Source organism: Telopea speciosissima, chromosome 11 (genome assembly GCF_018873765.1).
Source record: "Telopea speciosissima isolate NSW1024214 ecotype Mountain lineage chromosome 11, Tspe_v1, whole genome shotgun sequence".
Lineage (NCBI taxonomy): Eukaryota > Viridiplantae > Streptophyta > Magnoliopsida > Proteales > Proteaceae > Telopea > Telopea speciosissima.
The window spans coordinates 9,297,118-9,325,007 of NC_057926.1; the positions used below are offsets into that span (position 1 = coordinate 9,297,118).

The 27,890-nt window shown below is 39.7% G+C and overlaps 1 pseudogene; it reads left to right on the forward strand.

Annotated features, from left to right (window-relative positions):
* The first annotated feature begins 10,184 nt into the window (after positions 1–10,184).
* LOC122646471 overlaps positions 10,185–27,890 on the forward strand; it is a 37,457-nt pseudogene continuing 19,751 nt past the window's right edge.

The following is a 27,890-nucleotide window of genomic DNA, read 5'->3' on the forward strand; positions in this document are numbered from 1 at the left end:
GATGTCAAGAAGCAGTTCTCTTCTCAGGGTCAGCGTCTCGAGAGGATGGAGAAGAAATTGAACGACATCAACACCTTCCTCTTCTGTGGTGGTAGTGAGAGGACTGATGACCACGATGGCATGGAGGATTAGCCCACTTCTCTTCTAGAAATTTGAAGTTGTTTTTGTTCAAACCTTTCTTTATTTGTCTTTGATTGGGTGTTGTTGGAACTTTTTCTTTTAGCTTTCGTTTGTTTTCTTGCTTTCTTTCTCTTGTTTGTTTTTTTTATCAACTGGTTTGGTAGTTTGGTGGTGATGGAAGTATGTATTTTAAACTGGGATGGATACATTTACCTCCAGGGGAGGAATCAAAACAATTTAACAGTTGAATTTTGGTTTTATATATATATTCATATATTTACCTATTTCCCTTACCTAGAGCATTTTTAGATTATTGTGGGTTGGTTATTTATGATTGCCCATCTATCACTCACTTAGGACCTAGCAAAACAATATCACGGTTATCACTTAATAACTTATGTTTCAAGTCCTAAATTTTATACTTGCCTATTATCTTCTAAGTTCTCGATTTCACCACAATCAGTCTTCTCCTATATCCGTATACAATTATTTATGCTCTTGATGCTTTTAATTTAGAGCCTAATTGTGGAGAGTAAATCAAGAGGTTATGCCAGACTGTGGTCGGTGCAGAGCATCATTGCTCTTATACCACTCTATCACTCCCCCATCCCAATGAAGATATATTTTACAATAAAAAGGGGGTAACTAGGACGACAGGTGTCATCCCAATACCACCAGGATCGCAGATACAGTGTCCCGAGCCACAGTCCACCCTATTATCAAGTCGTGATAACATCAGGGAACGTATCTAATGGAATAAATCATTCCAATTACAGAGTTAGCGGAAGCAAAAGTTCATTCAAATCATGTAAATATAGAGCATCGGTTCTCTAATGATAACACATAATACAATTGCAATAGCCCGTAACCATCCATTTACCTTCATACATTTACGCATAAAGTTTATACATGAATAAAGATGAATACAGAAATAAATAATTAAATCATTCCACTAGGGTACCATTATTGGGTGTACATCGACATCCAAGTCCCAGTCACCAGCTCTACTTGATTCGCATCCATAAGTGCGTATCAAGAGAATTCCTACATATCAACTAAAAAGGCGTTACGCAACGGAGTCAGCTCCACAAGCTAGTGAGAGAGCAAAGGGAATGTACATACACGCAAACACGCAATTTCAAATAATTCATGATGCATGTAAATGTTAGATTCATTTTTCACCTAGCACACAGATTCTAAGTCAAGTGTATGCTACTGTGATAACTCGGGAGACACTGAGGGCCACTTAACTTATCATCCCAATGAAACCTCAGTTATCACGAGAGAGCCTACACCGGTAGAATCCATCAGACCACCCAGTGGTCCCGGATAGCCATCACTACCCCTGACTTGGCCTCTCTCCCCCACAGGCAACAGGTGCTCAGACTATCCAACACATAAACCCTTGTTGGTAAGGGTCGTAGCATAAGGGAGCAAAAATTTTAACCACAGATATACTACATGCAAGTCCTATCAGTTCGAGAGGTATTCCGGGTGCATCAACATTCCATTCCATCTAGTACCCGGGTATCGACACGACATGACGTATACAAATCAAGATGACAGATAACAAATTTCATAATTAATTCTGGGGTTTTGGTACCAGTACACCTGGCACCGTAATCCGATACAATAGTGAGAACATTATCACATCACATTCATAGCAGTTCACAATTGAGATAAATAATGCAATGAACAAGATGCTTATACTCATATAATAGCATGATAGTGATTGCTTAATAAATATATCCACACCCAAACAAATCACCCAAAACCCACTCATCGAACTCAAGTGTCACCCGACGTGGTTGACATGAATCTCACCGGTGCACCTTCTATCCATGGAGTTGTGTAGCCTAAGAATGCAAGAGCAAACGTCAAAAGATGTATAGAGGGGTCCTATGTTATGCCCCCAAAGTTAAAATTAAGTTTCAACCACGACAGCACGGACGGAAGCAACAGGGTAAGTCTGTCCCTGACTCCATTCAAGTTAAAAGGTCAAAATACTAAGGACGGATCCACAAACGGAACTTCCACCTGGATCCATTCCTGCATCCGTTCGATCCCTGAGACACTCCCGAGAGGGAACGGAACGATGGACGGAGGCAACAAAATAAATCTATCCCTACATCCATTTGATCCCTCAAACATTCCCGAGAGGGAACGGAACCATGGATGGAGGCAACAGAATAAATTCATCGCTGCATCCATTCGATCCCTGCAGCCAGAATACAGTAGATGGATTGACGAACAAAACCACAACGGTGACTCCGTTTCGTGCGTCTGTCAAAATTCTTTTCCGAGATTTCTTAGGGTTTTCCCTCCAGCTTGGAATCTGGAGTTCACATGGCACTCAGGATCATGGAGGGGTGTCTTAAGTCTCCCTAGGGTTACTAGAACCTAGGCTTACCTCATGGATCCAAGATCACATAAGGATTTGGCTCCATTTGGTCCAAGGGTAGGGTTTGATGGTTTATAACGAAGGAATCAGCGACAATGACTGCAATGGTTGATAGGAGGCTACATTAGGGGTTGGTCTTCACCAATAGAACCCCATTTAAGGGTTAAGCCTCACCTTGAGTCCCAAATGGAACCCTAGGTTAGCTCAAGCTCAAGGAATCTTCTTCAAATCAAGAATGTACAAGGAGAAGAGGGAGTTACCAAGAGTTAGAGCTTACCTTGATGAGTGGAGTTCCAATCCCAGCCTTAGCCAGCCTTGAAGATCTACCTCCTCCTTCCCTTTTTCTTCTTTGCTTCAAGCCTTGATCAAGCAATAGGAGGAGGAAAGGTAGGGCAGCGAAACCCCTTTGGCATGCCTTCCATCTTCTTCCCTTCCGCTCTCATTCCTCTTCCTACTTCTTCGTCTTCTTCTTCCTTGTCTCTTCTCCTCCATGGTTTGGCTTGGAGGGGAAGAGATAGGAGAATATGAGGCTATGCCTTATCTTTTAAGGACAAAAAAGAGGCCTTAGGGCATGTTTGCCTATGTGTCTCTAAGCACAAGATGGTCTTCTAGGTTTAAATGAACCTTAGGGCCTATTTAGCCAACCTTGAATATCTACCTCCTCCTTCCTCCTTCTTCCCTTTTTCTTCTTTGCTTCAAGCCTTGATCGAGCAACAGGAGGAGGAAAGGTAGGGCAGCAAAACCCCTTTGGCATGTCTTTCATCTTCTTCCCTTCCCCTCTCATTCCTCTTCCTACTTTTTCTTCTTCTTCCTTGTCTCTTCTCCTCCACGGTTTGGCTTAGAGGGGAAGAGATAGGAGAATATGAGGCTATGCCTTATCTTTTAAGGACAAAAAAGAGGCCTTAGGGCCTGTTTGCCTAAGTGTCTCTAAGCACAAGATGATTTTCTAGGTTTAAATGACCCTTAGGGCCTGTTTGGCCAAGGTCACCACCTAATTGGTCTATTAGTTAGGACATGTTTGGGTCTGCCCTAGGTCTTATAAAGGACACATTAGTCCTAAGGTTTGTTTGGTTCAAGCCAAGTAAAAGAATCTATTATTTATTTAAGTTAAGTCTTGTGGGCCCACTTTCATGGCCCAACTAACCAATTGATGGTAAGGGAGGGAGTCCATATTGTCCGAAGGCCTAGTTATAGTGTTCGGGACACGGGGACGTGGGTCCCACACGAAAATACTTCAAAAGAGTAAGAAACAGCATGAACGGAACCAGTCTAGTAAGTCCGTTCGTGACTTCTTTGCTGTTATCAGGGCCCAAACCTCAAGGAAAGTTGCAGAGCTTTGACTCATATTTCTAGGACTTCGAGGGGATACTTATAATAAAATTAAGTTCAAGGTCACAGGTGCTGACCATTGCCACAGTGGCATTACCCGTTGGTAAAAATCTAATTTGACTTGGGGTATTAGGATATATTTCGGGTGCGGGTGTAACAACATCGTGGTCATCGAACTCCAGGAGGTCAACATAGTCATCCTCATGAACTTCTGGGTTTGAAGGTCTGGAGAGTTTCGAAGGAAGAAGCAAGAGCACTCGACCATGGTTCATCGAAACCCACATCCAGCCACTTAAAAAGTGAAAGAGATTGCAAATGGAGGTAGAGGAGGAGAAGGAGCACGCCGTACACCTAGAAGGGCACAACCAAAAGCGTGAGGAGGACAAAAAACTCGAGACAGAGGTAGGAAAATATGAGAACAGGGGGGATTAGGCTTTCCAACAATGGCATAACAAAGAGTAGGATGAATTCCTCGTTAAACGCAGCCATTAGAGGAAAGATTGATGGGTGGAAGCCGAAAAGGTGAAGCAAAAAGCTGAAAGGTTTAGAGAGGAGGAAGGTGTTCACGTCCAAACATGGCGGAAGAAACCCCGTGACAGGAGTTTTTGATAACAAAACTCATAACAGTACATGGTTGAGGATGCTGTTGTGCTTGGTCGAGGTAAGATATACTCATACCTCTTCCCGCTTGAAGGGGTCTTTAAAGGTAGAACCAATGGCATCCTTCGTAAGAACAATCTTTCATTTGGGAATGAGATCTTCCACTTGTGTCAATAGGTTCACAACCACCTGGTGCGGCTTCACCTTCTCTGATATCTGCAGCCGGATATGAACACAGAACACACACCAATCAATTTTTTTTTTTTTTTTTGGGTAAAACACCAATTCTTCTAGGTATATTGTAGCTATCAAAATAAGATGTCCTTCCAACAAAATGCAATACATCCTTCCTGATTTGTTCAAGGAAGAATTAAAAGTCCCTATGCAAATCAGAATAGGATGATGTAATACAGGCAATGAGTTCAGAAAAGATAGTAAAGAACTACTACACATATTAGACATATGTACTTCACAAAGAGAAGATGGGGATGGAGGGAAATATTCAAATCATTCTATTCTTATTTGAAATCTTGGTGGAAAATTCATCGTGGATAACGTTATCTTTTTATCTAACAATTTAGTTGGTAGTCAAGTGTTGTCAACATAAAAAGACTAAGAATATACAATCTATCATGGAAATGAACTAATTGACCAATGGTACACATTTATTTTCATTTTTTTTCTCTTCTTTATTTACTACCTTACTTTGTTTTGTTTGTGGGATGTCAAGGTCAGATATAGGTCACAACCCATTCCACTTATGGGATGAACTATACAATATATAATAGGCCCGGACCATATACTTGAGATTGGAAATGACTTATGTAGTCACTAACCGGTCGTGCTCTAGGCGTGGCTTCAACTCATAGATACAGTAATTGCCTAACTGCCTTGGAAATGACCGTCTTGCCCCAATAAAAAGGTGGAAATCCCATGGGCATGGCAGTTATGTGTTTAGGTGTTCCAACCATGCCTAGAGCACGACTGTTTCCTTTAAACTAAAAACTGAGTCAAAGGGTACCTATATATGTAACAAACAAGGCGTGGACATCACCATAAACTAGCTAGCTTACTACATAGTCTTTCTAGCACACCTTCTTCCAAGCTTATATGACTGCTATGCTATTAACACTAATTTTCTCACATTTTCCTGGTGTGGTGTTAGGATGGTAGGGTAATAGATGCAATATTAAACCCCCACCTCATCCGTGATCTTTGGAGATTTAACACATTATAACTTGGGGCAAGAGATTATTGTCTGATAGTGTAGCGCCTGCACCAGTGCGGGGGCCAATGAAAGCGCAAGTAGGGGCATCAACATAGATGTCATTGTCATTTTTATTTTATGGGGGCAAGACAGTACTTTCACATGTTCTTGTGCCTGGGCGCAGGAGCTAGGTAATAGTCTTTTCCCTATAAATTATGTCCTTGGGATTATAAAGAATCTCTAAAGATAAAGAGAGGGAAAGAGGTTATCACAATATAGTGTCAAAATATATTGTTGATAGAGTTGCAGAAAGAGGGAGATAGATTGAAGTAGAGGGTGAAAGATACTATTAATACCCTCCACTCAAAATGTTTTATCTGCCTCAACAAATTTTATTTCAAGACAAAACGAAATCTCACAAAAGAGTTGTGAGTCTTGTGACATCCAATTAAACCCTCCTCCCTTGAAAAGAAAAAGTTGGATGTAAGTTTTGGAACAATGATTTTTCGGAGAAGAGAAAATACCATTTGATGGGTTGGGACTCAATTTGCAAACAAAAGACTGAAGGAGGATCAGGTCTGAGAAAATCCTCTGTCCATAATAAGGCCTTGATTCTTAAACTTGGTTGGAGACTCATTTCTGAACCTGAATCTATTTAGGCTAAGGTTTTAAAAGCAAAATATTTTCCTAGATCTTCTATCTTTGATAAAAAAAAATCATAGCTAAAAGAGGATCTTGGACTTGGAATAGTATTGTCAAGGTGATACCAGATCTGAAGAAAATGACATATCAACTTATTGGGAATGGTAAATCCACTTCTTGTTGGCATGATCCTTGGGTTCCCTCAGATTCAGGCAATTTCTCTCCTCAAATTTTATCTCAGAATATGTGTTTTAATAATGCTTGTGACTTTATGACAAATAATCTTTGGGATTGCTTTAAATTACAATCTTGTTTCTCCCTTTCAATTGTAAATAACATCTTGAGGATCAACGTCTCTTCCTTTGAGGATGCGTAGAGATGCTCTTTAACAAAAAATGGTCGTTTCTCATCCAAGAAGGCTGCCAACTTCATTACCCAGTCTTCCCACCCAAATCTTTTAATTTCCAATTGGTGGAAGTTCTTTTGGAAAATTAACATTCATCCCCGTTTTAAAATTTTCTTCTATCGTGTCTTAAATGCAAGACTTCCTGTCAGAACCTCTCTTTTGAAATGGATGTCTGTCGAGGCTTCATGTGTTTTCTGTGGCTCTAATGATGAATCAATTTGACATATATTCTTATCATGTGATTGGACTAAGCGTATCTGGGCATCTGGTCCTCTTGGACTGAGAACTAAGCATCTTTCTGCTCCATCTTTGTGCATCTCTGATTGGCTCCAATGTTATTGATAAATAATCTTTAATCAGGTTTTTCTCTGTTTTTATTTGAACTTGTTATTTCATTTGGAATGTAAGAAACAAAATTATTGTGTGTAATTCCAAGGCCGATCCTATGTTGATCAATAAGGATGTATTAAAATGGTCCTCTAACATGGATCTCAACCCACCTTCGAAGAATCCATCTTTGATGGTCTCTTCACATCCTACATCATCTCATTTTTTTCTTATTAATTCTGCTAACTTTGAAATGAAAATCTCTGATTTATTGGTCACAGAAATTTTTGAATCCAATCTAAAAATAGCTAGGTGGACTTGAAACATTTTGATAGATGAACACCATTTGCTAACAGATGCAGGTTGTCTATCAAAACAAGAGGTGAAAGAAGCGGAGCTTTTTGGTATCTTGCAAGGATGGAAAGGGCTTGGAAAGAAAAAAAATCCCTATGAAGCAAATCTGGCTATGCAACTTAGAACTTTTTGAACTTCTTTCTGCTACAAACAATCATCCTATACCCTAGAATGTTATAAATAGTTTCTTTGTTTTAGCTAAAGAAACTGAAAATTTCACTACTGTGGATATCATCATTTGTACAGACAAGGCTTTGATGTACTCCCCTTCTTAGTTAATATATATTTTTATTTCATTAAAAAAAAAAAAGTTGGATGTAAGCACTTTGTAGTCACAAAAGGCAATTAGTGTTTAAACACCCGAAATTGGAATCTAGATCAGTCCTTGCCGATTGAATCGGATTTGGATCAGAGCTAAATTGGTTCAAAATTTGTAACACTTGACTTAAAAACACTCTAACCATAGTTTTTGTGCAAATTGACCCAAGTTGGATGAATCCGAATTGAGATTGACCTTGGTTGATTCAATCTGATTTTTAAGTTCCTCCAAAGATTGCCAAGGAGAGACCATCTTGAAAGAGGTCTTCACAAGACTACACCGTCATTCGGAAGCTAGGGCAACCCAAAGAAGTCCTAGGCCTTTCCTGAAGGTGCACTTGTTCAGGGTGCCCCCAACTGTTGGATGTGTACTGGAGGGGCTGACACGCTGAAGAGGATCCAAGTCCCTTGTTAGGTCATTAGCTCAGGCATACTCACTTGAGTCTGACCAAAATTAAATGAGACAGAAGGTTTAAAAACTCGGAATCAAATATAAGATTGATCTACATTGAATTTGATTCAAATGATCTCGAAATTGATCGAGAAGACGTCAAACTCGATCGGAATCACTCAGACGTAGTAAGTAAAGTATTGTGGTTCATTGACATTGGCGTTGGTCGATTTCAAGTCGAATTGGCCATTTCCTCAATTCCGATCCAATTTTTTAAACCATAATGAGTCTAAACCAAGAAAAACTCCCAAGGTTCAAACCATAGAAATCAACCAAAACCTTGTTGGTATGATGTTCAACCCTGAACTAACATGTAAGCCTTAATTTACATTATAATTTCACTGTCCTCATCATGTACTTAGTTTCTTATTAATTAATTCTTAGGGTCTCCAAAGTTGATAGTGTACTAACCCATCAGGGACAAATGTAATAGAAGAGCTTTGGCTGTTTGAACTAAACTTTTTTTTTTTTCTTCAACTAACCCATTGGGGCCAAATATAATGACATTTGGTGTCCAATCTAATCAATGGTCATACATCCACTTTATCCTTTCATTTGTATCCACTTATTCCAATCTAACGGCTACCATATTCCGGGTATTAAATGTGCTTTATTTACCTCAATATGTAAACTTAATTAAGCATGTAATAAGGAAGCTGTCACAGAGGGGTAATAACGTAATATCGTATTGTATATAAATTAATATTCCTTCTATTTCAAGCGTGAAAAATAATCTTTCCTTAACAACGCCATTAAAGAGTGGGTGGCGCGAAAACGTCCGTAAACTGATCCCTTCCAACGTCTTCTTAACTGAAATTCGTTGCTATTTATTTGTCTCTCTGCTTTTATCGTAATTTTATGTTTCTGAATCTCTACTTTCTTTGCTCTCTTTCAGTTCCAGGAGAACTCTTCTTCTTCTTCTCTCCCTGTGATGATCTTGACCTGATAGTTCGTTTCACTTGATCCGATTGAAGAATTATAGGTTTGATATTAAGTTGTATCTTTGTGTTTTGCTCTTCTCTAGCGGAAATTTTCGTGGATATAAAGATGGAAGGAAGAGATCTTTTGATCGGATTTGTGAAGTTTTGTTCGTGTCAGTTAGGAGATATTTGAAAAATCGTGATTTTCATCGGTGAAGAGAAGCGAAAGATCAAGAAATTGTTTAAATTGTGATCTTGTGTGACGAGTTGCTCTGTTTGGACTTATTACGAAATTTGCTAGGGTTTAACTTTTAAGCCTTTTTAAGGTGAGTTCTTAATTTATCGCTTGTATTGAGAGTTTGAGATAAGTAATAATTGATGATCTTGTTAGAAAATATCTGAGATTCGATTCAATTGATTGGGTTTTGAAGGATTTGTCAGATTTTTTGATTTGGAATTTGATGAATTTTGTACTGTTCATTAAATTTTCCTGAAAATTAGGAACTGGTATAGTTTTAAAACACAGTGAAATCCGTAATTCCGTGTTAATTAAGTTTCTCTATTCATCAATTATAGTTCCTGATTGTTTTAGTAAATCGAAGAAAAAGTCAAAACATTTTTTATTTTTGTAGAAAAAAATTTTATTGATGAAAAGAGTCAAAACAGAAGATTATTAAAATTAAAATCTTTAAGAAATATAAGAACTATGTCTATTTTTAGATTCTCTAGGTTTCCTTTAATTTTTTTATGAGTTTTTACTGAGAAATGTGAATTCATGGGGATGGACAATGGTCTCCCCTGCACGTGGACGTCAATGTCTCCTCCCATTAAATCTAGAAACTCTATAGAATCTGCAACTAAAAACCTTCAAATCGAACAAAAATGCACCATAACCGAAAAACATTAAAACTGCAAACAAACAAAGTTCCATTAATGCATATTATGATTTTTTTATTCCAGAATACCCACCATGGAACCTTTCTGCTTGAACTGCGGTGGATCTAAAGAGAAACCGTCGGTTTCCTTGATGATTACATTCCAATTTTACCCATCTTTCATAACAAATTTACCTTTCACCTACTGCTAGTGTTGTTAGACGATCTTTCATTGTTCATTACTCCATCACTTACATTCAATTCCTTTCGCGAAAATGACTTGGAAGAGACGGAGGGACAGGGGATCAACACCCACATCCAGCCCAGCCGACCATGGCAGTCCCGTGAGAAGGACAAAAGGAGCAAAAAGGGAATTCGCTTATTCTATGCACCTCACACGTCTCTTATCGTACACTTGCTCCCAGCTCACTGGTCTATTGTCTGAGTTCTAACGTCTCTATTCCCAACTGTCCCCGTTATCCAACGGGCTTCTCTCTTGTATTTCTAGTTTGTTATTAACCGAGCGATGACCGTTTAAGACACGTCGTACCGCTCTCCGCTCGTCTTTGCAACAGCACAAACTCCCAATGCGATATGCGGAAGACCTATTCTGACTCATTAGGTTCTTTGTCATGGCCTGATCTTCTTGGTTTTGGGCTACTCATGATCAAAACAGAGAACCCATTTGCACTGGTGGGTTGCATTGCTGAGTTTAATTCTTTAAACAGATCTGGGTGGTTGTAAAGATGTGTTAATTCCAGTTATTCTCTTTATGGTTCCTTCTTTTTCTTTATTCTTTTTCCTCTCTAATTGTTTTTCATTTTCATTTGTAGCAGATTTGTTGCAGAGAAGGGTGATCTTCTTTTTGGGTGTTCTGTGCCATTTCTTTAAAGGGGAGTACATAAAAGTCTGTCGTGTGGGTAGAGATATATGAAGAATTACTCAATGTGGTCTGAATTGGAAGGTGTGGATGGATGTTTGTGAAGCAAAGCTGGTACTACGGAAGGGCGAAAAAGACGAAACTATAAGACAGCCGCTGGTTCCATCTGCGAAGAACTATGCAATCACTCGCAGGTCTAAAACGAGGGAAGTTACATCAAGATACAAGGCAGGGATCACGTCTCCTTCTCTGTCTCCAGTTGTTATCCCCAGAAGGTGCCCTTCACCCAGTGGTACGCGTCCTACTGCTACATCACCTTCATTATCTAAGCGATCCCAATCGGCGGAGAGAAGGAGACCCGCCACACCACCATCGCCACCAAGACCTTCCACTCCAATCCAAGAGTCCTCCGCAGAGATGCAAATATCTTCCAGAAGGGTAATGACTGGTCGAACGCCCGAGGGTTTGTGGCCCTCTACGATGCGGAGCCTGTCTGTCTCTTTCCAGTCGGACACATTCTCTCTTCCTATCACTAAGAGAGAAAAACCAGTCACCCACACTTCTTCTGACCATACACTAAAGTCTTCAGCCAATGTAGCACATAAGCAGGCTGAAACACCTGCTGTTCGGAAGACAACGCCTGAGAGGAAAAGGACTCCTCTTAGAGGGAAGAACGCCTCGGATCAGTCAGAGAATTCGAGGCCTCTTGATAATTCATCTGCCAGAGTGGTAGATCAGCAACGATGGCCCGGTAGAACAGGTGGGAAGGTGTCTTCTGGTGCTTTAACCAAAAGCATGGATCTTGCAGACAAGAGCAGCAAAGCTTCTTCATCACCCTTTCCAGGACGAGGGGCTTCTCCACTGAGGAGAACACCCATGTCTGATGGTTTGAGTAGTCCCCTAGAAAAGCCTATTGTTAGTGATAACCCTAAGAGAGTAGCATATGATGCCAGTGGAAGAGTGGAGTTTGAGATGTATTCTGTCATTTCTTCAATTTCAGCAGAAAGAGCTTTGTCACTTACTCGTTCTAGTAGAACCCAGTCATTGCCTATTCCTGGTTCGCAACGTCTTCCATCACCAAGCAGGGCCTCAATACCACCATCTACCCCGTCTAGAGCAATGCTCAGCCCATCTAGGACAAGGCCATCAAGCCCTTCTCCTTCTGTTGGGTCGTTGACAAGAGGATCTAGCAATTCATCCTCTGTTCTCAGCTTTATTGCTGATGTCAGAAAAGGAAAGAAAGCAATAAACCATATAGAACATGCTCATCAGTTGCGGCTTCTGTACAATAGGTATTTGCAGTGGCGCTTTGCCAATGCCCGAGCAGATGCAGCATTGTCCATTCAGAAAATGACAGCAGAGGTAGGGATTCCTTACTTGTATGGTGGCTGTAGAACTGTCTATTTTTTGTCACTACATATTTTGGATCACATTTTTTCAACTTACCATTTATCATTACTTGTCATCCTATGCTCTTGGTGATGCAATACATTTGTTGCATGTGGCTTCGCAAGCTTGTTTTGGGAAAGTCATCCTCATGACTACTGCCTCTGGATTGCCTCACCATTGCCAAAATACATCTTCTCTCGTTCCTGAATTTGTCCTAGGAACTTATAACATTGAATTAAAGTAATCAATGAGATATTTTCTTCTCTATGACAATATCGAAGAAAGCTCTATTCCATAAAATCCTGAGAGCAGGTTTCAGACTTGCAGGATATCAAAAATATATTGTTTCGTGAGAATAACCAAATTATTGTGAAATAGGATTCTTGTACTGAAATAAATATTCCTTTCATGCTTTAAATTATCTTCTTATTAAACATGATTTTAGAGCTTGAGAGATAACTAGCTTTTTCAGTCAGGTTATTGATAGTTGTCTACGGTTATGGAGTCCATCCAATAGCTGTTAATGTTGAGGTCCTTGTAAACTTAGCGTGCAAATGATCTGATCTATGATGGTACCTAGTACCTACGTTGTGGCTATATTGGTTGGTGCTTTCTTGGTATGTCAGTCATATTGTAATGATTATCTTTTCCTATTCTTCACAAAAATCTTCAATCCAGATGTTTTGTCGAATCCCCCTCCCCGATGGCCTTGAGATAATCACCTAAAATGAGAAGCAAGCTTGTAGCTCGGTTTCTGAGGGACTAAATCATTTAAAATGAGTAGCAAGTTGGGTAGCTTGGTTTCTTAAGGACTAGAACTAGTGTATCTAAAGCTATCTTGCTGAATATTATTCTCAAAATGTGCATACTGCTATGTAGTAGTGGAAACCAGCATGTTTGTGTCATCGCTAAGTTGGCACAGATAGAGATCAATCTAGTTACCCATAATTTATGGAGAGCTGAACTTCTGTTAGGGGTCCATTTCCAGTGTTTGATGAATGAATGTGGAAAGTCTTGTGAAAAGTATTAAGTTTTCTGCTTATCTACATTATGGAATATGATTAGCCAAATGCAATTAGTACCTTTTAGCTGAATCCTTAGGGAACATATTTCATGCTAGACTTCCACTGAAGCATGAGAATTTTAGCTTCAAAACCGACTTAAGAGTTGTGATCGATTCACACCGATTCCTAATCTCTACTCTGGAATGTAACTTTTCATATATAGTCAGGAACATTGAGCTGTATGATCAGAAATCATATATGCATCAGCTTCCTCTTAGACAAGTTGGAACCTTAGCTCTAAACCTGACAAACTTTTTTCACAATGACAATTTATTACATTGGGACCTTTGAGCTATCTTAAAATCTTGGAGCATACGCCTGCATTATACTGAAATAAATATCAGTACTGATGCTTATAAGAATCTCTTTATGCCTTCAATTTCTGAGATTCTTAAAATGCTATGCATTGGTAGAATTGCTCTGTTGTCCCCTACTTTGGACATTTCAATGGATTCTATTATACCTATTCTTTATAGCATATTTTTCTTTCCTCGTAATCTTAATGTCTATCATGTCCTCCTCTCATACCAGAGTTCTGTTGTATGCACCTTGATGACACCCTGAATACCTGTTCCTTTGATGTCTGTTTTGGAAATTGCGTTTCTTTTGTTATGTTCCTTTCCCCCCTCTTCTTACTCCGGCTTCTAAACACAGTTTTTGCTTTTTATCTCTTTTGATTTATTCCCTAGTTATAAGACAGGAATATGCTAAAAAGGGAATGATGGACATTATAGATGACTTATTGAAGTTGTATTCATAATGTTGTCTCTGATTTTTTTTATATTGTCAGTAAGGAGTACCTAGAAGTTTGTTTTCGTCATAAGTTCTGGTCAGTATTTGTAAGGTGAAACAAATGTGAAACACGTGGTCAAGTTAATACTAATTCAGTCACATCAAGAATTTGTAGTACCCTTTTCCTTTGTATATTTCTGTGTTATGTTTCTTAGTATCAGTCCTATTAAAATCAAATGGGTATGCCTTGCAGCAATTCCTTTTGTGCTGGCAATATATTCTTATGGTGGTTAAATGATTATAAAATTCCAGGATATAATGTTGTACTGTAAACATGTCCAAACAGAAAACTCTTTTTAATGTATGGAGAACTACTTCAGAATTTCGGGCTTCTGTCACAGTGAAAAGGATCAACCTTCAACAGTTTTGGCAAGAGCTGAAGCTTAGCTCTATTCTGAATGAACAAGTAAGGTCTCTCGTTTGCTACTGTGTTAATCTTTTTCTTTTCCTTTCCTTTCGTCTACTCCCTCCAACCCCACCTTTTTTTTTTTTTTTTTTGGGGGGGGGGGGTTGTTTTGGTTGCTTACAAAGCAATAGAATATGCAATTTTTACCACCAATGTTAATAGTAAGGACTAAGGATAAAAAAGTGTGTCAAAAGCCTAAAAGAACCTTCTCTCTCTCTCTCTCTCTCTCTCATGTCAGTATGTTTTCCCATTCATGGAATTGGCCCTGCCAAAACTATGCTGTTAATGCACCACCCACAAAATTTGCCTCTTTGCTCATGGAAGATTCAAAATCATTGTTGTACAAAAATAGACCTAGCATTTGATAAAGAATTAACCTAGCTTCCTTGGCAAAGGGGGAGCAAACAACATATGTATCAAAGAATTGCAATCAAGTTCATATGGAATCCCTGAACTGATTTGAATATATATGTGACAAAAACTCCTCAAAGTTGAATCTTTAGTTTTGGGAACCTATGAAATTCTTGTCATAGTTTGATATATTGTATTGTACTGAATATTATAAATACATGGGCTCCATTTATTGGCATTCCAATTTTTTAGATGTGAACACAATCTTTCATAAGTTTTTAATTGCTTAGTTGCGAGAAATATGTCATTATTTTAAACATTTGGTATGAAAATGATGTTGCAGATGGCCTACCTTGAAGATTGGGCTGTACTCGAGCGAGATCATTTTAGTTCCTTAGCTGGGGCTATTGAATCTTTAGAGGCTTGCACTCTTCGAATTCCTGTTTCTGGAGGTGCAAGGGTATGCTTTGCTACAAATTGATCAAAAATGTGAAATACAAGTTTAAAATAGTTCGAACCTGAATCCATCTTGTACTTTTACAGGCTGATGCCATCACCATAAAGGATTCTATTTGTTCAGCCCTTGATGTGATGCAGGCAATGGGTTCCTCCATATATTCTTTGCTAGCAAGGGTGAGTCATGCTGTCTTGTATCTTGTATCTTTCCAACAAAGCTTTCAAACAAATCCAAGATTTCTTAAATCTGATTTATAATGAAGGCATTATGTTTTGGTCAAACTTAATTTGGTGTGCGTGAATGCTATTTAAAATCGCTCTGAATAAAAATATTTTTTTAGACATCAAAACAAATGAATATTTTACTGCACTTTTGGTTTTTAACAATGTTTTATCATATTAAGATTTATGAAGTTTTTAGACTGGAGAAAAACCCTAGCATTAGAAAGTTAAAAGTTTCACCTACCGTCGAAAATCCAGTTTTTGTTCTTGAACTGGGAGGTTGACTTTTATCCTTTTGGAATTTTATTTTTTAACTATTTTTATTGGATTCAAATAGGGGGTATATTTGCTTATTTATGAATAATATCTTAAGTAAATGAAATATCAATATAAAAACATTTGATAGTAGGCATAAATAAGTGTCTGGCCTTGTTTCTGGCATATATAAGTGTCTGTCCTAGTTTCCAGCCAGGTTTCCTCAAGTTTTGATGGGGATAAGTGGCACTTATATAGGTATTCAGGTTGAAACTACTGAAATATGGTCGAAACCATCGAGTTTTGGCCGAAACCTGAATTTTTTAAAATCACCCTTCAACTCGTCTCGGAAACCTGCGAAACCGAGTTAACTCAGTGGTTTCGACAGGTTTTGGTCGAGTTCTTCCATGATTCCAAAACAGTAGCAGAACTACCCCAAGTGGTTAGTTCAGTTGACAAGGACCACACCTCACAACTAAGAAGTCATGAGTCCAACTCTCCTTGGGGCCTACCTATTTTAGAAAAAAAAAAATAGCAGAAATTCAGGATTTCAAGTAGAACTTAAGAGGATGGATAGCTAACAGAATCTCAGATCTAGCAACCACATTCAAGCAAATAAAAAATATGCACAAAGAGGAAGTCTTCTGAACACTGATCTGGTTTGATGGAAAGAAGAAGAAGAAACCTACTTCATTCATCAACTAAAAATTGTGAGGGAGGGATTAGCCCTTACATTATTATATAGTTTGCTTTAGACAGATTCAGACTGGACACAGGAAAATTTATGGCCAATTAGAATCATTCCTAGACTGAGCATGACAAGACCAAACCAAAATAAACTTTGAGAAGTTCCTCCCAAAGCAGGATATGGGAGACTCCCATGCTGACTCGGAAACTAGAGAAACAGGGTCTAAATAGGTCTGGAACTTATAGATAATGTTCCAACCTTGGCAAGGGAAATTATAATAATAAAAAGAGTAAATAACTCTCTCTAGAAGACCTTACAATCTAATATTGAGAGAACCAGAAAACTTTCAAACCATATGGTTTGTTCTGAATCAGAAATAGGCCAATGATGAACCGCAGGACAGTTTTTAGCCCGGTCCTTCCTGCAGACATATACCTTGAATCTGCATAAACTTGAATCTGCATAAATCTACAATGTATTAGGTTTCTCCAATGGTTGAAATTTAATGCTTATATAGTTTTAGTCACTTTTTTATTGAATTGGAATTTACTTTTTCTAGTCTCCTGAAAACCATCTTAGTATACACATTGCTGAAAAGCTAGGCAGGTTATCAACAGGATACAACAGTAGAACTGTGAAAGCTGAAACCTTCCTAATCTTTCCGAGTTTCATATCAATTTCCCTTAGTTCCCTCCTCTACAATATAATCTAAAAATTTAAAAGGAAAATCACATCTTGTTTTTGTTCATTTATATTTTCTTTTCCTTAAGAGGTAGTCCCATGCTTGGTGTGGGCTGCCTTGTACATTAAGTCAAGTAAATAAAGAAAGAAAGAACTGAAACTGGGTAGTACTTAATTAACTCAAAATTAGAAACTAAATAAAATCTGGTAACTGAAATCTAATTAATGCCTTGTGACTGAGATAGCAACTAAATAAATCAAAAAATTGCAGCTGGTTTCCACCCCTACGCAAGTCAGCAATTAATTCCAGAATTATCTCCACGCAAGGGCTTGTGGGGCACACTTAAAACTGCCAAAACATCACCCTTTCCAAATGCTGGTCAATGGCTCCATATGGCCAGAATGTAGTCCTCAAAGAAAACAGAATATGGGCCCAATATAGAACAAAATTTGGAGTGACATTCATAAACTGATGGGCTGGCAGCTGAGGCTGGATCTACATCAAAAATAGCTGAGCATTTGATAACTAAAACTAACTCTTCCAACTTCTTTTTCTCCCAGTGACACCAAGCTTCCATGAGCTCCTGCTGTCACAGAGAATAAACCCCACAATAATGAGAAAAAGTCTAGTTGAGCTGGAATGGCTTTTTATTTATTTATTTCCTATTTCTAGTAAGACCAAAACTAACTCTAGCTGAATGTAAAGTTGAAACTTAAAGGTAGGTCGAATCTGGTAAAAGAAGAGGTTTACAGCAAGAAGAAGAGGGAGAGAAGAGGAAAGAAGAAGAAGAAGAGAAGAGAATGGGAGAATCGATTATGTGTGTTGAGTGATTCTCAACACACATATTAGCTTCATTAATTAACTCTTACAAATTACACAATCCTCCCTAGGGAGGTAAAGGGAAATGAGACAAGAAAGTAAAAATACAACTTAGTCATGTCTTATAACTAGACAATGACAGAACTACCCCTATACAAGATATTCTAACAACTTTAACACTCCCCCTCAAGCTAGGAGAATAAATGTCATACATTCCTAGCTTGCACAATAGAGTACTAAATAGACTAGGAGAGAGACCCTTGGTGAAGATATCTGCTACTTGATCACCTGTCTTCACAAAGGGAGTACAAATGCACCCAGAGTCCAGCTTCTCTTTGATGAAGTGATGATCAACCTCAATATGTTTGGTTCGATCATGTTGAACCGGATTATGGGCAATGCTTATGGCAGCTTTGTTATCACAATACAGTCTCATTGGCCCTTCAGTTTCAAAGCTCAAGTCTTGAAGAAGTCTTTTCAGTCATATAAGCTCACATACTCCATGGGCCATGGCCCTAAATTCGGCCTCAGCACTGGATCGAGCAACAACTGGTTGTTTCTTGCTCCTCCAGGTAACTAGATTACCACCCACAAAGGTATAAAACCCAGAAGTAGTCTCTTGTCAGAGACTGAACCAGCCCAATCAACATCTGTGTAGCCTTCAATCTGCAAATGGTCATGCCTGGCAAATAGAAGACCATTTCCTGGACAGGATTTCAAGTATCTAATGATGCGATACACTGCATCCAGATGTCCACTCCTGGGAGCATGCATGAACTGACTCACCACTCCAACTGCATAAGAGATGTCTGGTCGAGTCAAGGAGAGATAGATTAGTTTCCCAACTAACCTTTGGTACTTGTTTGCATCTATAAGAGAGGAACCACATTCATTACCAAGTTTATGATTCGGATCACTGGGGGAAGTAGTTGGTTTGCACCCCATCATCCCTGTCTCTTTCAGAAGATCCAAGACAAATTTCCTTTGGCAAATGTTGATCCCTTTCTTTGATCTAGATACCTCAATACCCTAGAAGTATTTCAAGAGTCCAAGGTCTTTGATCTCAAATTGTTTAGCCAGATAAGACTTCAATCTATTTATCTCAACAACATCATTCCCAGTCACCATAATGTCATCAACATAGACAATGAGAGCTGTAACTGTACCATTACCTCTCTTGATAAACAATGTGTGGTCAGCTTGACTCTGGTAATACCCATTCTTTAGAATGGCTTGTCGAAATCTCTCAAACCAGGCCTTAGGAGACTGCTTTAGGCCATAGAGAGCTTTCTTCAACAAACACACTTTCCCTTCAGCTGAGGGACACTTAAAACTAGGTGGAGGCTGCATGTACACTACTTCTGCTAAATCTCCATGAAGAAATGCATTCTTCACATCTAATTGGTACATTGGCCAATCTTTATTGGCTGCTACTGAAAGAAGAACCCTGATGGAGTTATGCTTGGCTACAAGGGCAAAAGTCTCCTAATAGTCAATGCCATACACCTGACTATACCCTTTTGCAACCAGCCGAGCTTTGTACCTTTCCACTATACCATTGGATCTATACTTGATTGTATAAACCCATCTGCATCCAACTGGAGTTCTCCCCCTGGGAAGATCAACAAGTGTCCAAGTATTGTTCTTCTCTAAAGCCACCATTTCCTCAGTCATTGCTTGCATCCATTTTGGATTGGATAAGGCCTCTGTGACATTTTTGGGAATGGAAGAAGACTCAAGAGCAGTGGAAAAAGCAATACCTATAGGAAAAATGGAGTCTTAGGAAACAAACTGGGCTATGGGGTTAGTACAGGCTCTCTTCCCCTTTCTCATAGCAATGGGAAGATCTAATTCAGAGGGAGAGGAATTACCTGAGTGAGGAGGATGAGACTGAGGATGTGGATCCAAAGAGGGATTTTGGCAGGGTTGCTTATACCATGGTTGCTTCTCTTTTTCATTCAACAAGGATTCACCTCTTGTGAATACACCATCTTCTTTGAATCTTATGCCCTTGCATTTTGTTTCTCTGCTAGCATCACCACCACTACTAGCACCAATATCAACAACACCATCATCAACAACATCCACTTCTTTGCATTTTCCAATATCAAATAGGAATGGGGAAGTGGAGGTAGGCAAGGGAGATAGGAAGGGAATGACATCAACATTCTGTTCACTGCTAGTACTCTCCCCCTGAACAGAGTGGCGAGGGGAAGAAGAAAAAAAAGGAATAGGCTCAAAGAAGGTGACATCTTTGGAGAGAAGTCGCCTTCGGGAAGGAGGATGGTAGCACTTATACCCTTTGGTGGAATCAGAGTAGCCCAAGAAGATGCACTTGAGAGCTTTGGGATCAAGCTTGGTGCGGGCTGATTTGTTGACATATACATAACAACCACAACCAAAGACTCGTGGAGACAAGGGAAAAACTGAGGATTGAGGAGAAAGAAGAGCCAGGGGGGATTTGGAGCCAAGGAGTGGAGTTGGCATCCGGTTAATAAGAAAGGCAGCGGTAAGAAGTGCATCAGACCAGAAGGTCTTAGGCAGGTGCATACCAAAGAGAAGACCCCTGGTGATTTCTAGCAAATGGCGGTTTTTGCGCTCAGCCACCCCATTTTGCTGTGGGGTGTCAACACTAGCCAGTTGATGGATGATGCCATTGTCAGAAAAGAACTGTTGGAGCCCCCCATACATGTACTCACCCCCCTTATCAGATCTAACAATTTTGATGTGAGTACCAAACTGAGTACTGTAAGTTGATAAAAATCCTTAAAAGCATCACAAACATCACTCTTTTGTTTCAACAAAACAGTCCAAGTAGATCAAGAATAGTCATCCACAAATGAAACAAAATAACGAAATCCAGATAAAGAAATAGTAGGAGAAGGCCCTCAAACATCAGTATGAACAAGGGAAAAAGGTACAGTAGATCTATTACCACGATAAGGATAAGATGTGCGACAATGTTTAGCGAAAATACAAGATTCACACTGAAAAACATAAGATGCAGGAAAAGAAGTAAACAAGTGGGGTAACTGTCTCCTCATAACAACAAAAGAGGGATGACCCAAACGTTGATGCCAAACCATAACAGACTCCAAAGTACTACGGTCATTCCGACCACAAACATAAGCTGCAGTAGTAGATTGAGCAGGTTACCGTGGCTCAAGAAGATAGAGTCCTCCTTTCTCAGTCCCACTGCCAATAACCCTCCTTGTCTCCAAATCCTGAAAGACACAATAAGAAGGAAAGAAAGTGACACAACAATGTAAGGATTTGGTTAGGTGACTCACTGATAATAGGTTAGTAGCAAAGTCGGGAACATATAGGACAGACTCAAGGGAAATAGAAGGAGTAACTTGCACATTACCCTTACCAGAGACGGAGGAAAGGGAACCATCAGCAACCCTTACCTTGTCTCGGCCAAAGCAAATGGAGTAGGAATCATAGTACTGTGACATACCAATCATGTAATCAGAGGCTCTAGAGTCAATAATCCAGGTGGGTGCAGTAGGAGGAGCAGACGAGACCTGCAGAGCTGAGGCAGAAGTAGTAGACCCTCCAGAGGTAGAACCAGTAGCTGACCCTCCAAGGTGAGACATCAACCGACGGAGGGCTGCAATATCATCCTGTGAGAGGGAATCAGGAGCCGGCTGCGGTCCAGGTGGCTCGGACTTAGATGTCATAGAGTGAGCCCTAGCTCCCCCTCGCTTGCCTCCACGGGCACTAGATGAACCACCACGCATACCAGGGGGCTGTCCATGAAGATCCCAACACCGGTCCTTAGTGTGTCCAAGCTTGCCACAATGATCACATTTGTATCTTTCACGGTGATCGCCACGAGGTGGCCCTTGGCCTTTCCCCCCACTTTTTCAGTCGCTGTGGGAACTAGAAACAAGAGCAGATCCCTCAGTTGATGGTATAATATCCGTAGTGGTCCTCCTGGTTACCTCACTTTGCAAATAGCTGCACACGTCATCCAGAGATGGAAAGGGAGATCTCCCTAAGATTTGTAGGCGAAGAGGCTCATATTCAGGGTTAAGACCACCAAGCAAAATAAGGATCCTTTCCTTTTCTTGGCTCCTGTAGACCTTTGCCTGATCATCAGAATTGGACAACTGGAGATTGTTATAGTGATCATATTCCTCCCACAAGCTAATAACAGAGTTGTAGTACTCAGATATACTCCTATCACCCTGTTTCATATGAATGATCTTTTGGAGGATTTGATACACTTTCGTTGAATCTCCAACTCTATCAAAAACTCTGGATACACTGTCCCAAATATCTTTTGTAATCTCCTTACTCATAAACCTCCGACCTATCTCAGGTTTCATGGAGAATATTAGCCAAGTCATAACAGTGGAGTTCTCAGTCTCCCACTTGAGATAGCCTGTATCGGTTGTAGCAGGAGCTGTGATAGACCCAGTAATGTACCCCAACTTTCCCCTACTACGTAGGGACAACTTCATAGAATGGGACCAATCCAAATAGTTGGTATTGTCCAACTTCACAACCGAGATCTGGGTGTTGGGGTTATCAAAGGAAGCCATGGTTGGGAAACCACTACTTGGGCTTGCCGGCTGTAATTGATCCACTGACCTCAGAATTTTGTCCAGATTCAGTGGACATAATAGGCAAACACTTCAACAATCAATATAAGTTGTTTGCGCAAGTGGGGAGTATACTCAACCCAAACAAGGAGGCAAACCAATACACAAATGATACTCAATCAACCAAACCACTAGGCTGAGACCAAGCCTAAAAAACAGCAAGCATATAGAGAGCAAAAAATTGCATAACTCAAACCAAATTCTTCTAGCAGCCAAGAATCTTTACTCCATAACACCCAATAAGTGTATCAAGATGCAATGCATTCCATTCTCAATCACATTCAGTCATCCACTACAGCAAGCTTCAAAGAAGGCAAAAAACAGAGCAGCCGATACCTGTATAGCAGCAAGGAAAAATCAGTAGCAGTCCTCTTATCCTCCACCTTCAAGAGCAGGCTCTTAGGGCTTCAAGAAGGCACTCCCATACGACATAAATGGGACAAGTTCCAAGGCCAGCCAAGCTGCCAAAGGCAGAATCGAATCTGAGACTGTCCAAGGCTGGAGGAAGAACAGGGTTTGCTTCCAAGATTTCAAAACATCTGGAAGCTAAGTAGCATTCCTTTCAAAAAACAAGAGATTAGAGGTCTGAAACAACACCCCCAGGCGATGCAAATCCAATAGGTCTCATGCCAAGACATGGAGAAGAGAAGGAGAACCAAAAAAAATCTTCATAGGCTGGCGGTAACTTGGCAGTCATCTTCCATAGCTTCAAATCACCCTCAGCAGCTCCTAAACTCTCTCCATTTGGACTTAACTTGGAGAATACCACTCTCAAGACTGTAAGGAGTATAGTATCTCACATATACAGCCTCTAATGGAACCCCCTTTACATTTATAGGGTTCCAAAGAGAGGAGAAGATAACCACTGAGCTCAGCCAACTCTCAAACCAGAGATGTTGGCTCTGATACCAAGTTGAAACTTAAAGGTAGGTCGAATCTGGTAAGAGAAGAGGTTTACAGCAAGAAGAAGAGGAAAGAAGAAGAAGAAGAGAAGAGAATGGGAGAATCGATTATGTGTGTTGAGTGATTCTCAACACACATATTAGCTTCATTAATTAACTCTTCCAAATTACACAAGCCTCCCTAGGGAGGTAAAGGGAAATAAGACAAGAAAGTAAAAATACAACTTAGTCATGTCTTATAACTAGACAATGACAGAACTACCCCTATACAAGATATTCTAACAACTCTAACATGTAAGACAAAACTAATTCAAGTTTAGCATGAGGGATTAAGAACATGGATTGATCAAGTTGGTCAGCTTGGAGGTAGGAGGAGAGATGTCATTGGCATCTCTGCAGACGTATTGTTACACGTTACTTGAGTGAATTCATCTTGTGAGTATCTGGGGTCTGGGGATCAATCTCACAGGTAGGCAACTTATGAAGTATTGCTCAATCTGTTAGAGATCCGTTTCTTATTTGGGTTGGTAATATCCGTTTCATATTGATCAAGGATGCATGCATAACAACTCCCTATATTTGTTTTGTATCATGTAGTACGTCCCTCTATTTCTTGTGATTCTGTTTGGTTTATAGATGGCACATGTAGCAGGAGAATTATGTGTGGCAAGCCTGAGAGCATAGTCATGTTTCTGATTGGTGGTGCTAGTGTGCTACTGTTTCTCCAATGTTCATAAGAACTTCTTGTGATTCTGTTTGGTTTATAGATGGCACATGTAGCAGGAGATTCATGCATGCTATGTCAATTATGTGTGGCGAGCCTGAGAGCATAGTCATGTTTCTGATTGGTGGTGCTACTGTTTCTCCAATGTTCATAAGAACTTTAATACAGCAAGTTAGCCAGTGATTTTGATCTAGCCCCATAACTACAATATTGCGTGCATCATTAGATTTTTGTGGGCGGGGGGTTACTTGCTAGTTTTACTCGTGTTATTTTAACTTTATACATCAGATGATGGACTCTGAATTTTATCCATTTCTATCGTAGGTGGAGGGGATGAACCATCTAGTTTCTGAACTTGCTGGCATAGCAGCTCAGGGGAGAACTGTACTTGACGAGTGCGGAGATCTTTTAGCTTCAACAGCAGCAATGCAGGTAAAAAAAACTAAGATGTTCATTGAAATCAAAACTGGCTTTGCTACGTATTATCTGAGCTTCTTTATGGAAACAATACTGTCCTTTCCCTTGAAAGCAAAAGACTTCCACCATAAATCCATGGGTTAAAAAATATGAAGTATCCAAACACATTTTCTCTGACGTAACAGCACTGGGAAATTATTATTAAACCCCACAATCAAGGACAGCATACTATTAAAGCAATAATTGGACTCCTTGAATGCTGTTTATATAGTGTTCCTTTGAACTAGATAAAGCAAGAATTTCTTCTGCTTGCCAAGGATGATATTGTCTTGCCCCCCCCCCCCCCCCCAGATAGATACCAAATGAATGAATCTTTAGTTAAGGAAATGGTCCAACTAAGCATTCTTCTGTCAAAGTGGAAACTCACTATGCTATATGTAAATAGAAGAGGGAAAAAGAAGAGAAAGAAGAAGAAGAAGTGAGGGAAAAGCTGGACTCTCTTATCTAGGAGAGAGTCCAGATATCTCATATATATATAGGTAACTTTACAGGGGCAAAGCTGGAATAAAAAAGAGAGAAGGGAAATCCCTCTCGGTATTAGTGCCAGAATATCTGACTCTAATCCCGAGAGGAGTTTATGCCCCTTTTACCCTCAACACACACTTCTAACACTATAAGTGATTTTTCTGCCTCCTACTTCCATGGAAGAAGCTTAGGCCGTGTTTAGCAACATTCTGAGAATGCTGAGAAATCGGGCCTTACAAACTGAAGTCTCCTTGATGTAGTAACGCTTGCTTGGACCAGCACAATCCCATTTGATTGCTCAGACCAAAATGAACTGGGTCCAAAATTTGTTTTGATCCAGTATAAATTTAGGGGTTATTTATTTATTTAGGGTTTGTTGAAGTCGATAGTTATATGGGCAAATAGGTCTTTGTGTCCTTGTGTTATTTCTGTGTTTTAGTATTTCAGTATATGTAAGGGCAGTTTGGTCCAAGTCTTTATTAATTATAAATAATACATTAAGTGACCTGCAAGACAACATTCTGTTCTCCCGCAGGTCTCCTCTTTCCCGAGATTTGCACTTTATACTTCTTCTCCTCCTCTTTCTTCTTCTTCCCTCTTCTCTTCTACTTTCTCTAATCTGGTTGTCTAACTTCTGGTATTATAATATGGTATCAGAGCAGAATTAATCAGATTGGAGTACCCCCCCCCCACGATCCTCTTTTGATTTCCCTTCATCGACTTTTGTTTTGTGGTGTACCCTCCCACCTATAGCTGCCTCTTCTATTATGTAATTCCACTCCTTGAAGAATTAATGGAGTGATATCTATTGTTAATTACTTGATCTGATGATTGATTGGAGTTCTCCCTCAACTACTCTTGAAGACTGCTGAGATCGATTCCAGGGTAAAACCCTGACAGTTATCGATTTTTTCTGGGAAGTTTTTGCTTGATGTCCTGTGGTTCTGGCCTACTCTACCTGTTATTTAGTGCTTCTGGAGGTTATTGTACCCTAGTTTGGATGATGGTGCTGCTGCTTTGAAGATTTTCTTCTCCTTCTCAGAAACCCTGAGATTGATTATGCCTGGTTCATTGTTCTGACTGCTTCTATCGGTGTGAGGCTGCTGCTGTCTATTACCTCTGTTTTTGCTGAAGATTAGTCATCTTTTATTATCTGCTTCTGTCTATTACTTCTGTTTTGGCTGCTTCTATTGAGTGGTATTGGTTGCTGCCTCTCTACCTTTATTATTTTTTAATCGATTACTCTGGGTGCTTGTCCCTATCCATTTTTTGAAGTTTATACACTATGGCTGATTCGAAGACCTCCCATGACAATGTGAAAGTTAAGATTACCTCCATAAAGCTGAAGGGGAGTTCCAACTACTTATTGTGGGCACAGGCTGTCCAAGTTTACATTATAGCTAAGGACAGGCTTGACTATATTACTTCTCCTCCAGAACTCGACTCTAAGGAGTATAGTACTTTGAAAAGGGAGAATGCTATTATTTTGATTTGGTTATGGAACTCCATGGAACCAGATTTTGCTGCGAATGTTATGTTCCACACCACGACAAAGGGAGGCTGGGTTTATCTCAAGGTGACATACTCTCAAGAGAAGAGCATGACACGTATCTTCGACCTCTATGAGAAATTATTTCAATTTCAGCAGTCGGACAAGTCTCTCCAAGACTATTACAGTACCTTAAAGGGAATGGTCGAAGAACTAAATATGTTCCAGCCCCTCACCACTGACATTGAGAAGTTGAAGGCTCAAAGAAACAAATTTTTTGTGTCTAAATTTTTGGCCTAAATTATTTGCATGGCGCTGCCCCGTCTGCTTCAGTAGCAACTACTACTGTTGGTGGAGAGTCTCTGCTTCGATGACATTGTAGGCTAGGACATTTATCTTTGTCTAGGTTAAAAGTTGTTTTTCCCCAATTTAAGAGTTTAAATAAATTAGAGTGTGAGGGTTGTGAGTTGGGTAAGCATCATCGTGCTACCTTTCAATCTTGTCCTATGCCTTGTAGTAATTCTTTATTTTCTTTAGTACATTTAGATGTGTGGGGTCCTTGTCGTGCTAGCAATAAACATGGCCAAAATATTCCCGGACTACTTGGCTGTACCTTTTAAAGGATAGATCAGAATTTTTAAATGTTTTTCAGAATTTTTGCAATGAAATAAAAACCCAATTTAATGCTTCTATTAAAATATTTTGGCCTGATAATGCTTTGGAGTTTGTTCAAAATGAGATCTCTTCTTATTTTGTTTCTAATGGGATGAGTCATCAGACTAGTTGTTCCTATACTCCTCAACAGAATGGGGTTGCGGAACAGAAAAATAGGCACGCACTTGAAGTTGCCAGGGCCCTCATGTTGCATATGCAGGTGCCCAAACTTTTTCGGTGTGATGCAGTTCTTACTTCATGTTTCTTGATTAATCGCATGCCCTCTTCTGTCCTTGGTGACAGATTACCTTTTTCTATTTTATTTCCCGGTGTTTCGAGCTTTAGCTTGCCTCTTAGAGTTTTTGGGTGTGTTTGCTTTGTTCACAATCTCCATCTCCATGGTGATAAGTTGGACCCTCGGTCCACCAAGTGTATCTTCTTAGGTTACTCTAGGACCCAAAAGGAGTATAAATGCTATGATCCTCTTACTAAAAGGCAATTTGTGAGTGCGGATGTCACCTTCTTCGAGGGTACATCCAATTTTTCCTAACAATCCCATTGTGTCTAGTGATCCGTTAGCTATGTCTAACGCTCCTCCTATTCCTGCCATTGTTC